Source organism: Marmota monax, unplaced genomic scaffold (genome assembly GCF_021218885.2).
Source record: "Marmota monax isolate L192 unplaced genomic scaffold, Marmota_monax_Labrador192_F-V1.1 WCK01_AAM20220418_F8-fsc00125, whole genome shotgun sequence".
NCBI lineage: Eukaryota > Metazoa > Chordata > Mammalia > Rodentia > Sciuridae > Marmota > Marmota monax.
This window is the reverse complement of record NW_026695235.1, coordinates 11,754,296-11,764,814: the sequence shown is the minus strand read 5'-3', so window position 1 is coordinate 11,764,814 and position 10,519 is coordinate 11,754,296. Positions and strand designations below refer to the sequence as shown.

Sequence of the window (10,519 nt, the reverse complement as noted above, 5' to 3'; positions counted from 1 at the left end):
TGGGGATGTTGACTGCTCCTGGCAGGTCCAGGCACCCCCAGGGAGCAGGGAGGCCGGAACCAGGCCCTTGCCCTGGTGTCCGGGGGCCAGGCCTATCTGGAGCGGGGGCCTGGGCTGCTTGCTTGTGGGACCCTTGCCTGGGGCAGTGGCTATCCCTGGTCCCCATGTGGCCTGTGTGCTTCATGTTCCCAGGTGCCCTGGCCCTGGGTACCTCTTCACACTTCTAGGACTCCACAGGACTGACGGAGCTACAGAGTGTTCCTAGCACTGACAGGGGACACTGGAACTGGAGGACACTCCATGGCCCCAGAGGGCCCATCAAGGTGGACGAGGGTGCATATTAGCACTACTTTAAGGTAGATGTAGGACCAGGGGTGAGTAGGAGGGCCACTCTGCTGCAGAATGCACCTGCATCTCAGCTGGGTGGACACAAGCCTGCAGGTGGGACATGAGCTGCCCCTGTCCCTTTGGTCTGCACTTACTGGGCATTCGGTTGGACCTGCTCCTGAATCTGGCCTGGCCTGCCTCCCCCCGTGCAAGGCCTCATATATTGTCATTAGCTTCTTTTTATTATTGTGATAAAATAATGTGCAACATAAATCTACCATCTACATCTGTGTGTGTGTGTGTGTGTGTTCTAGAGATTGAACTAGGGGCGCTTCTCTGCCGAGTCACATCCTAGCCCTTTATTTTTGAGTCAGGGTCTTGCTGAGTTGCTCAGGCTGGCCTCCTGCCCCAGCCTCCTGAGGGCTTGCGCCACAGCAACTGCCATCTTCACTACTTTGTCATGCGTGGGTCAGGGGCGTTAAGCACACTCACAATGCATGCCCCTGTCACCACCATCCATCTCCAGAACTTTCTCAACTTCCCAGACTAAAGCTCTTTCCCCATTATACGCTGACGGCCCTCCCATTCCCAGCCTCTGGCACCTGCCATCCTACTCCCCTCTCCTCTACCTATCTTGTTTAAGTGGATTTGCACCATGTTCGTCCTTTGATGACTGCTTAGGTCACTTAGCACACGCCCCTCGAGATCTGGCCAGGCTGAAGCAGGCTTTTTAAGGCTGCAGAGTGTCACCTGGAAAGGTTGGCCACATCATGCTCAGGCATCATCCGTCCATGGACACTGGGTGGCTTCCAGCTCTCAGTTACTATAACTAATACTGCTGCAAAGGTGGGCGCATGAATGTCTCTTTCGATTCTCTCAGGTGTAGACCAACAGTGGGACTGCCGGGAAACACAGTAGCTCTACGTCTAGCTAGCTGAGGACCTGCCATATTCTCTCCCATAGTGGCTGCACCGTCCCGAGTTCCCCCCAACAGGGCTCAAGGGCTCCACTTGCCAACACCTGTTATTTTTTTGATCACAGCCACCCTAATGGGGTGAGGTGGTATCTCTGGGTGGTTTTGATTTGCATTTCCCTGGTTTGTGATGTTGAACATACTTTCATGTGCTTATTGGCTGTTCCTATGTCTTCTTTGGAGAAATGCCTGTCTATTCAAGTTCTTTGCCCAATTTTGCATTTTTTAATTGTTGTTGAATTTTAGGAGTTCTCTGTGTATTCTGGCTGTCACTCTCATCGACACGTGATTGACAGGTACTCTCCCTGTTCTGTGAGTGGCCTTTTCTCTCTGTTGGTCGTGTCCTTCAATGCATAGAAGTTCCAAATTTCAATTCTGCTCAATTCACCTGTTTTTCATGTTGTCACTGATACCTTTGGTGTCATATCAAGTAATCATGACCAAATCCAATGTCACGAAGCTTTGTCCTGTTTCTTCTAAGAGTGTTATAGTTTGGGTCCTGTTTGGGTCTGTAATCTACTGTGAGTACATTTTAAAACATGGTGAAGGTCAGGGTCCAACTTCATTCTTCTGCTGTGGACCTCCAGATTTCCCAGCACTTTGCTGAAGATGCCATCTCAACAAAGATGGTCTTGGCACCCTTGTCAGAAGTCACTCGGCCACACGCGGGCATGTTTATCTGGGCCCTGTGCTGTTGCGTTGGCCCTCTGGTCAGGAGAGCCCCCGCTGGCGGCTGCAGCCTTGCAGAGGTTTGGAATCAGGAGGCAGGAAGTACTTTGGCTTGGTGCTTCTTCCAAGCTTGTCTTGGCTATTATTCAGTCCCTGAAATTCCATGTGAATTTTAGGGTGGATTTTTCTGTATCTTCAAAAACTGGTGCTTTTGCCTCCTGCACATCAGTTCTCACAGGCTGGTTCTGGTTTGGGTTTTGGTCTGGAGTCTTTCAAGTTCTCTCTGTGTAAACAGAGACCATTTTACTTTTTCCGTTCCAAACTGATGTAAAGCACACCTGAGCCACGTAGTGTGTGTGTGAGCACTGTGTGTGTGGCAGGGGTGCATCTGCAGATGTGTGTGTGAGAGCCTGGCCTAGGGCCTTCCCAGGGTGAGGTGGTCCCGCCACCTGCTGAGGGGCACGCCCCTGGGAGCACCTGCCCCAGGGGACGAGGACTTGAGCACCAGATTCCCGTGTTATTTTCATTCATGTTTGGATTTTAGTCGCCAGATCCCAACCAGAGGTCGGAGGCTTCTTCTGACTGCTCCTGAAAGATGCCCAGCTCAGGTCTCCACACACCCTGGCAGAAAATCACCAGCTCCCAGGGGAGGCTCCGCCCTGCTCTGGAATCTGGGTCGCCAGCCTGGGATGGGCCCCTCTCTTGGGCCAGCAGCCACCCCTCCCTGCTCAGTTGGAACCTGCAGCTCATCCGGGCCAGGTGGCACAGAACGTGGAAGTCCTGACTCAGCCAGGGACCTTGGCGCCTTTCCCACAGCCTGGCCTCCCAGGAGCACCCACGTTCTGACCTTCTCCATCCCACATTTCCTCGGGGAAGGCCTGCGGGTGCTCCCCCACCACAAAGGGAGTCCGAGAGGAGGCCAGTGGGGACATGCCAGTACATAGCTCTGTCCCCACCCCACCAAGGGTCACTTGCTGGGGAATGAATGTGGCCATTACGGGGCTACCGTGTGGAGCTATTGCAGAATCCAGTGCCGACTCTGGTGCCCATGGGCTCAGTCCTGGGGAGGCCGTTCCTTGGCAGGGTGCCCTGCTGCTGCTTTGAACGTGGGACGTGGTGGAGCCCAAGGAGAGCCAAGGCCGCAGCAGCGCGGGGCAGAACCCTCCAGGGGGCCCAGCAGCACACCTCTTCATGCCCCCAGGAGCCAGCAGAGGGGCATCCGGCCCCCCGCCCCGCGCAGAGCCCAGCCTCAGAGCCCTCTCGCCTGTGCCCTTTACCCCCTTCCTACTTTCTAAGAAGGCTGAGCCCCAAGAGGCACTCCGTGCCCACATGTCCCCACCACGGCACCTGTCAGGGCAGCTCAGGGATCAGTGTTGACAGCTGGGCAGTGCTGCCCACGCTGGACATCCCTCAAATAACCAGGCAGCCACACCCCCTCCTGCGTCAGCCTCGCCCTGGAGCTTAGCACAGACTCCACCAGCACCCGGCAGCCACCAGGGTGAGTCACCGTGACAAACACACGCCTGTCCTCTCAATGCTCAGAGGACAGGGAAACAGAGTGCTTCTCCCACAGTGCTGCACTGGGTACGAGACAGAGATAGAGACAGAAAGAGACGGAGAGAGGGGCAGGCTGGGGAGAGGAGGCAGGGGAGGGGGCGGGAGGACAAAGAATGATCAGAATGTGTTTTCTGAGTGAGAAGATGCTTCTTCCCCCAGCCTGGAGCCTGACCCTGTGCAGGGGCACTGGGTAGGCCATCTCCCTGGGGCCTGTCCCTCTACTGGGAAGAAAGAAAGGCCCTACAGGTCCTGAGAGTGTGAGCTGTCTCCCTCCTCTCCCTGCTCTGACCTGGATGGCCCTGGGTCCTGGCCCTGGGTCTGTTCTCAAGGAAGGGCCTCACAGACACATCCCCCCACCTCAGCCCTACAAGGAGCGGCACTCAGGCCTCTGCGCCACATGAAGCATGAAGGATCCTTTTGGAATTTCTCTGTAGGCCACACAAGTTCAGCCACACTGGGTCAGTTGGGATGGAGAATGATGAGTCTATAAAGACGCAATGGCATCCGGAGCTCTATGGCCGGCTCTCAGGGTGAGCCTGGTGTGGCCACCATGTGGGTGAGCCCAGCCAGGGGTCCAGCTTCCAGAGCATCTCAGGAAGCAGCACTGGAGAGAGGGGAGTGGCTCACACACAGGGAGGTGAGCTGGGGTGGCCACCGGCCTATGGTGACTTCCAGGGAGAGCTTGCAGGGTCCACCTGCCTGCGGTGACTTCCAGCGTCTGGTTTGACCCAGGCCTGAAGAACTGCTGCAGATGGTTGTGGCTCACAAGGGTGTCTTGTTCCAGGGTCTCCCCAGGCCCCTGCATGGCCAATGGAGGGCGCTGAGGGAGGCGGGCTGCCCAGCCTCCCAGGACAGCCCCCCACACCAAGGCCTCGGGGCAGGTCCCCTGTACCTGCACCCGGGGCCCTGAGTGGAGAACATTCTATTCCTTTACTTTACCCTGGAGGACAGGGTGATGCTAGTGACAGCCAGCCCTGGCTGTGCTCCTCCTGCAGGGGAAGCAAACAGATATGTTGTCTCTCACAACACCCAGTGGGCATCACAGGAGACCAGGAGCAGTTCCCGGCGTCCGTGGTGTCGTCCTGTGCTGCAGGAGGAAGCCCGCTGTCTTTGGAGAAGGCATGTTCCCTGATGCCTGAAGGGCCCTTCCTCTCCTGATGCTGTTGCTTTGCCCTGTCCTGGTGGCCCTGTCTGAGCCACAGACTCCTATCCAGCCACAGGTCAGCCACAGGCCAGGCCTGTGCTGGAGGAGGGGCTCAGGCAGACCTGGCTCCCGCTGCACCCCACAGGATCTGGGCCAACAGCTCAGCCTCTGACCTCAGTGGAGAGAACAATGTGAGGTCTGGGGTTCAAGTACAGGGGCAAAGCTAATGGGGTAGTGTTAGTGTGACAGTCACTCTCAGTTCAGGAAATGGTCTTCAGGAAGTGCCACAAAAAATACAAGTGTTGGTTTAAATGTCCTCCTTAAATTCTGGCCCTATCAGAAGGGCCGGGGTCGGGGGCAGCCTGGGTGGGCACCAGGGGGACAGGGCCTGCAGCCCTAGGGGACGGCTGTGCCTCTTAGGGCCCCAGAAGCTACCACCTGCAGTCACCATGCCATCTGGCAGCCCTCCCCAGCCATCCTGTCCTTCCTGGGCCTGCCCCCAGGGTGCCTGCCGGACCCTTCACCCGACTCAGCCTCCTGCCCTCCTGCCGAGTGCTGCTGCTGCTGCCCGGAGCCTACCCCTCACACAGCGAGGGTTGTTAAGGTCCTCATTTAATCCCCCTCTGACGCCCAGCTCCTTCCTGCCGCCCGCCGCCCACCTGCCTGAGCACCCTCAGTCTCCATCCCTGGCCCTCCCTTCTCCCTGCGCTGGGCAGCCTCTCAGTCCTCTTTGGCCACCAGTGGGCTCCAGCCCTTCCTGTGGTCGGGTGGCCTGTCCCTCGGGGCCATCTCTGGGCACCCTCTTCTTCCCAGGGACATCAGCCCTCCTCTCTCCTGCCCTGGCCTGGCTCCCCCCACCCCAGCAGGGCTGCCTCCCGCAGGCCCGCACCCCTCCTCTCGCTCCTCTCTGCTCTGGTCAGGGTCCTGCATCTCCAAGGAAGCCTCGGTGTCTGTCAGTCATGGGCCAGTCCTGGGAAGTGCTGGGCACAGTGGCCTCCCTTCTGCGCTGAGGACACCCACACAGTCCACCTCTGATACAGACATCCACGGGCCTCCCTCTGTCTGCATTCATCCTGGGCACCTCTCCCAAGTGCATGGCTTCAAATTCCACTTTCTGTGGCCACCCTCCTCCAGGGTCTAAAGGGGTCCCGCGGCCCAGGCCAGCCTCACCACCAGTGTTCCTTCTTCATCTCTGGCTGCTCCCCTGTGTCCCTCACCTCTGTCTGTCCACACACCACGACCAGGAGGCCGCTGAAGCCAGATTTACAGATAGGTAGTTAGTGTAGTTAGGTAAGTCAGGTCTAATATCAAGTAAGATAGAGAAAATGGAGACCATTATCGAGAATGGAGTCCAGAAACCAGAACAGCACCTGGGGAAATTGAATATTAGTGTCCCCAAGGCCCGAACCCATCCTAAGGAACTGTTAATGAAGCAGCTCCCAGCAAACAGGGAGGTGCTGATCAGACCTCCCCAGGCCCTTCCTGCCCAGACTACTCCTCCAGTCCCCTAACTCCCACCTTTGGCCTTCCCGCCTGCATTCTGTCACTGCAGGACAGAGGGAACACAGGACAGGAGTGTAGGAGGACGAAAAGACCTTAGCTATAAAAAGGGAAGACCTCCCCTTCCACGGATTCGGGTCCCCTTCTTCCTGCGGGAGAAGTCGTCTCTGCTGTCCTTTATAAAGCCGCCCACTTTCCACCTCACACTTGCCGCAGTGTGCTTCTCTGGGGTTATACTTCAGCATTGGGGAAGCAAGGTCTCACTGTCACCGTCACCGTCACCAGTGCCACCTGGGGCTCCACCCACTCCTGCGGCCACCCGCCCAGGCAGCTCAGCTAACTTTCCTTTCTGTTTGTTTTGTTCTGGGTGCTGGGATGGGAGCCCAGGGCCTCTTGCAGGCTAAGCATGTGCTCTGATACTGGCCACACCCAGCCTACCTTTGTTTTTAAAAGACACTTTTTAAATTTTAAGACAGTTCTGGGTTCACAGTGTAATGGGTGACCAAACGGGCTTGGAGGTAAACAAACTGTATAAGAACACTGTCCCGAGGGGTAGTGCCTTGGAAAGGGAGGGTCCCGCTGAAGCCAGCCCTTCTTCAGGAAGCCTGGTTAACACACAGGTCCCTACATTTTGGATTGTAAATAACTACCTCTGGGAATCTAACTACTCGCCTCTGAATTGTGAACACCCCTGTTGAGGGAGACTTCAGGCCCAAGCAGAGATTATGGAAGGCCTGGGTGGGGGGCAGTTCTCCCCCTTATCACACTCTGTTTCTGTAAAGCCGCTTCCTAGAATGCATGGTCTTCTATCCTGTAGACTAGGCACCAGATAGCCTATAAATATGGTGAGAATTTGAAGTCTGATCTCTCCTGGGCCAACGGGGGCCGGGTGTAAAATACATTTTGAATTCTCCTGCTCTCCGAATGCAGTTTGCCTGTTCTTGACCTATCTGATTCTCGTGACAACAGAACCTCGTGAAGTCAGCTCTGAGTGTGCCCAGGTAGCCCTGCGAGGCCCCTGCCATCACCGTCTGGCCTTGGCAGGGGCACCTATTGTAAGATCAGACGAGGTGGGCAGCGACCAAAGGAGGCAGATTTAAAAAGGCTGCTGAATGCTGAACGAGATTTTATTGAGCTATCACTCCCGGGCAGAACTCGATCAGACCCACAGAGTGGACAGGAGGAGGGTCTGAGGAGAAACCGCGTGGGAGCTTGACCGGACTGGACTTTTATGGGGCTCACAGCAGTAAGGGAAGGGCTTGGGACAGGAAAAGGTGTTCTTAGTGTCCCTTGTCCCATTGGAGTTGGTCACGGCAGTTGGCTGAACTCCAGGATTGGCCAGGGAGTCCTGCTGATTGACAGGTGTTCGTCAGGAGACCTCGCGGATTGACAGGCGTTTCCGCCGGCCCCTGATTGATGTTCCTTTCCCCCGCGGGCTGCTTTCTTCTAGGTGGCCACCACGGACCTGACACCTATGACCATCAATAGGCCGCACTGGTACGCAGGGGTTGCTGTTCATCCCTCCGGGCTGGCAGAGCAGACTCCACGCATGTGTGCTGGCCTGCATGTATGCATGCACGTATCGATGTTACGTGTACCATGTGTGTCTTCAAGAGACAAAAGCGAGTTCCTGTGGTGTCTCTGTCTCTGGCCTAAAGGCCTCGTGAAGGGCCTTTAGGTGGGTCATGCTCGCTCCTTTGTGGCTGAGTTGCCTTCAGTAATGAGCCTCAGATCTGGGTCTGCTCAGACCCTGCCCACTCCCTGCCCACGTCCTGCTCAGACCCTGCCCACTCCCTGCCCACGCCCTGCTCAGACCCACCCCCTGCTCAGACCCTGTCCGTGCCCTGCCCACGCCTTGCCCACTCCCTGCCCACGCCCTGCCCACGCCCTGCCCATGCTCTGCTCAGACCCTGCCCACGCCCTGCCCACAACCTGCCCACTCCCTGCCCACTCCCTGCCCACACCTGGCCCACGGCCTGCTCACAGCCTCCTGGGCTTTGGAACAGGCCTGCAGCACAGTCTTAAGGACACTTCCCAGTTTGAATTCCCTGGGGTGAGCTGGCTCTGGGTGCTGCTGGGGCGGCACTGACTCCCGCCCTCCTGCTCCACTCCCTTCCTCCCTGCTAGCCTGGAGCTCCTGGGTGGCTCTGCGGCACACCTCTGCACAGTCTCTTTTCTGGAAGCCTCTCTGGACCACCTCCTCCCTTCACTGGGGTCTCACGCTCGTCACTTCCTTGCAGAGGGTACCTGCCTTTGTACCTTCAAAGAGGCAGGGACCCCAGATGCTGCCCCTGCTCTCTCCATCCCATGGCCTGCTCCACAGACCTCACCTTCCTCGTTCCTGTGTTTATTTTTCTTTTAATCAATTAATAAGCTGTTTTCCCCAGAGGGTGCTAGGAGCCGACTTGTTCTGAAAACTGGTGCATACAGGGACAGATGCAAGTTTTTGTCCTGGCGGAATTGGAGGGGGACGTTCCCCATGAAAGGCCAGATGGCAAAGGAAGGGTTAGAAGGCAGTCAGAGTCCTGAGTTTGTGACTAGCAATGAAGTCTGGCTGTGGCGAGGTGCTGGGTGAGGAGGTGACGGGGATATGGGACATTCAGCACATCAGGGCCCAGTCGACCCAGTGGCAAGCAGAGGAGCAACTGGACACTGCCCCTGGGGTGGGACACAGTGGAAGGCCCATCCCTGCTCGGAGCGACCTTGGAGACCAAGGCTGTGGGTCTACCCCCTGGTGTGCAGGGCACAGGGGACAGGAATGCCGGGCACCCCACCACATCCAGGCCAATTGGGCCTCCCCTCCTCGCTCCAGTCTCAATGGCCCAGAATTTACTCGCCATGTTTCATGTTAGTAGCTAAGGCACTCAACATCTCCTGGCATTTTCATGTCCCCTGGCATCCCCAGTCCTCTGGCAAGGTGGAACGTACCAACCGGACCTTGAAGAACATTCTCACTAAACTATCCCTTGATTACATTTAGATTGGACTAAATCCTCCCTTGGGCTCTTCTAGGTCTCAAGCCTTCCCAAGGAAGCCACTCCACATCTCCCCTCTGAGCTCCTATATGGACCCGCCTCCCTGCTCAGCTCAGCCCCTCTGATTCTCCACTGCCCCTTGCTCCTCATCTTTTCTGGTCCCTTCTTGCACACATGAGGAACCTTCTTTGGCAACACAGTGATGCTGTTCTGGCCAAGCCTAGTTCTGCCTCTTCCTTTCCCACTCTGTCTCTGGCGCCCTGGTACCTTTAACCCCCCAACAGGCACCTCCCCTTAACTCTCTGCAAAGTGGACTGGACCCTATCGGTCATTCTTACCACTCCCTTGGCGGCCCACCTTGAGGGCCTCCCATATTGGGTTCATAACTCCCACTTAAAACGGTTTCTCCCCCTTTTATACAGAGACACCCACAGGCCCTCTCAAGCTGCCTTTCTCCAAGGCCGGAACCCCCCCATCTTCCTTTGGTCTCTGAGGACCACGGGACACTGCAGAACCGTGAGGACCACCCTTCCCTTTTCATTTTTGCCCTCCTCCCTCCTTCTGCACTCACCAGGAGTTACCAGTCCAATTTCTAGGGACTCACAGCAACTTGCTCAAACCATAGTAACCACCCAGTCCCAGCTCGATTCTTCAGCCGCTGTGGTTCTGCAGAATCCAAGGGGCCTTGATCTTTTCATGGCCGAAAGAGGCGGACTTTGTCCCTACAGGAGGAATGCTGTTTGGTGTCAATCAATCTGTAGAGCAAAGGACAGATAAACAACTCCAACAGGACCTTGAAGGTCGGAAACAACAGCTCTCCTCTGCTGAAGGTGGCCGCCAAGTCACCCCTTCTCCAGTGGGCACTTCCTCTCCTGACCCCTCTCCTTGTCACAGGCCTTCTGTTAATGCTTGTCCCCTGCATCATTAGATTGGCTCAAGACCAGGTCCAAATAATCTGTAACAAAACTGTAAACCAGCTTTTGTTACGGGAATACCAATCCCTCACCAAAAATTGGGGCACCTGGGTGTCGTGTTCCTCACGACTAAGACACTTAGGGTCACTCCAGGGGACCTGGGCTACACAAAATAATCACACAAGAGACAGAGAGACCTTTATATTTGGGGTCCTGCAATGGCTTCTCTGACCTTAAGGGTCCCCAGAAAGAGCGAGTGAGCGTGTGCTGACCCCTTTTATTGAGGAGAAGCCATTCCAATGAGGCCAGGGGTCAGGTTTCAGGGGGCTGAGTCTAGCTTCATGATGTCCACTGTCAGCAGGTTGACTGACATCTAGGAAGGCCACACCCAAAGGCAGAGCAAGAGAAGGGGACACACAAAGGGAGTTTCCATGGAACCGTTCTATCCCAAACAGGGCAA

At 56.4% G+C, this 10,519-nt stretch overlaps 1 long non-coding RNA gene across 1 annotated transcript; it reads right to left on the bottom strand.

Annotated features, from left to right (window-relative positions):
- Positions 1-7,279: 7,279 nt before the first annotated feature.
- Positions 7,280-10,311, bottom strand: LOC124089090 (uncharacterized). Its single transcript, XR_006850593.2, has 2 exons — positions 9,717-10,311; positions 7,280-7,731 (listed from the first exon to the last, which is right to left on the bottom strand). It is a non-coding gene; the product is annotated as an uncharacterized LOC124089090 (long non-coding RNA).
- Positions 10,312-10,519: the final 208 nt, after the last annotated feature.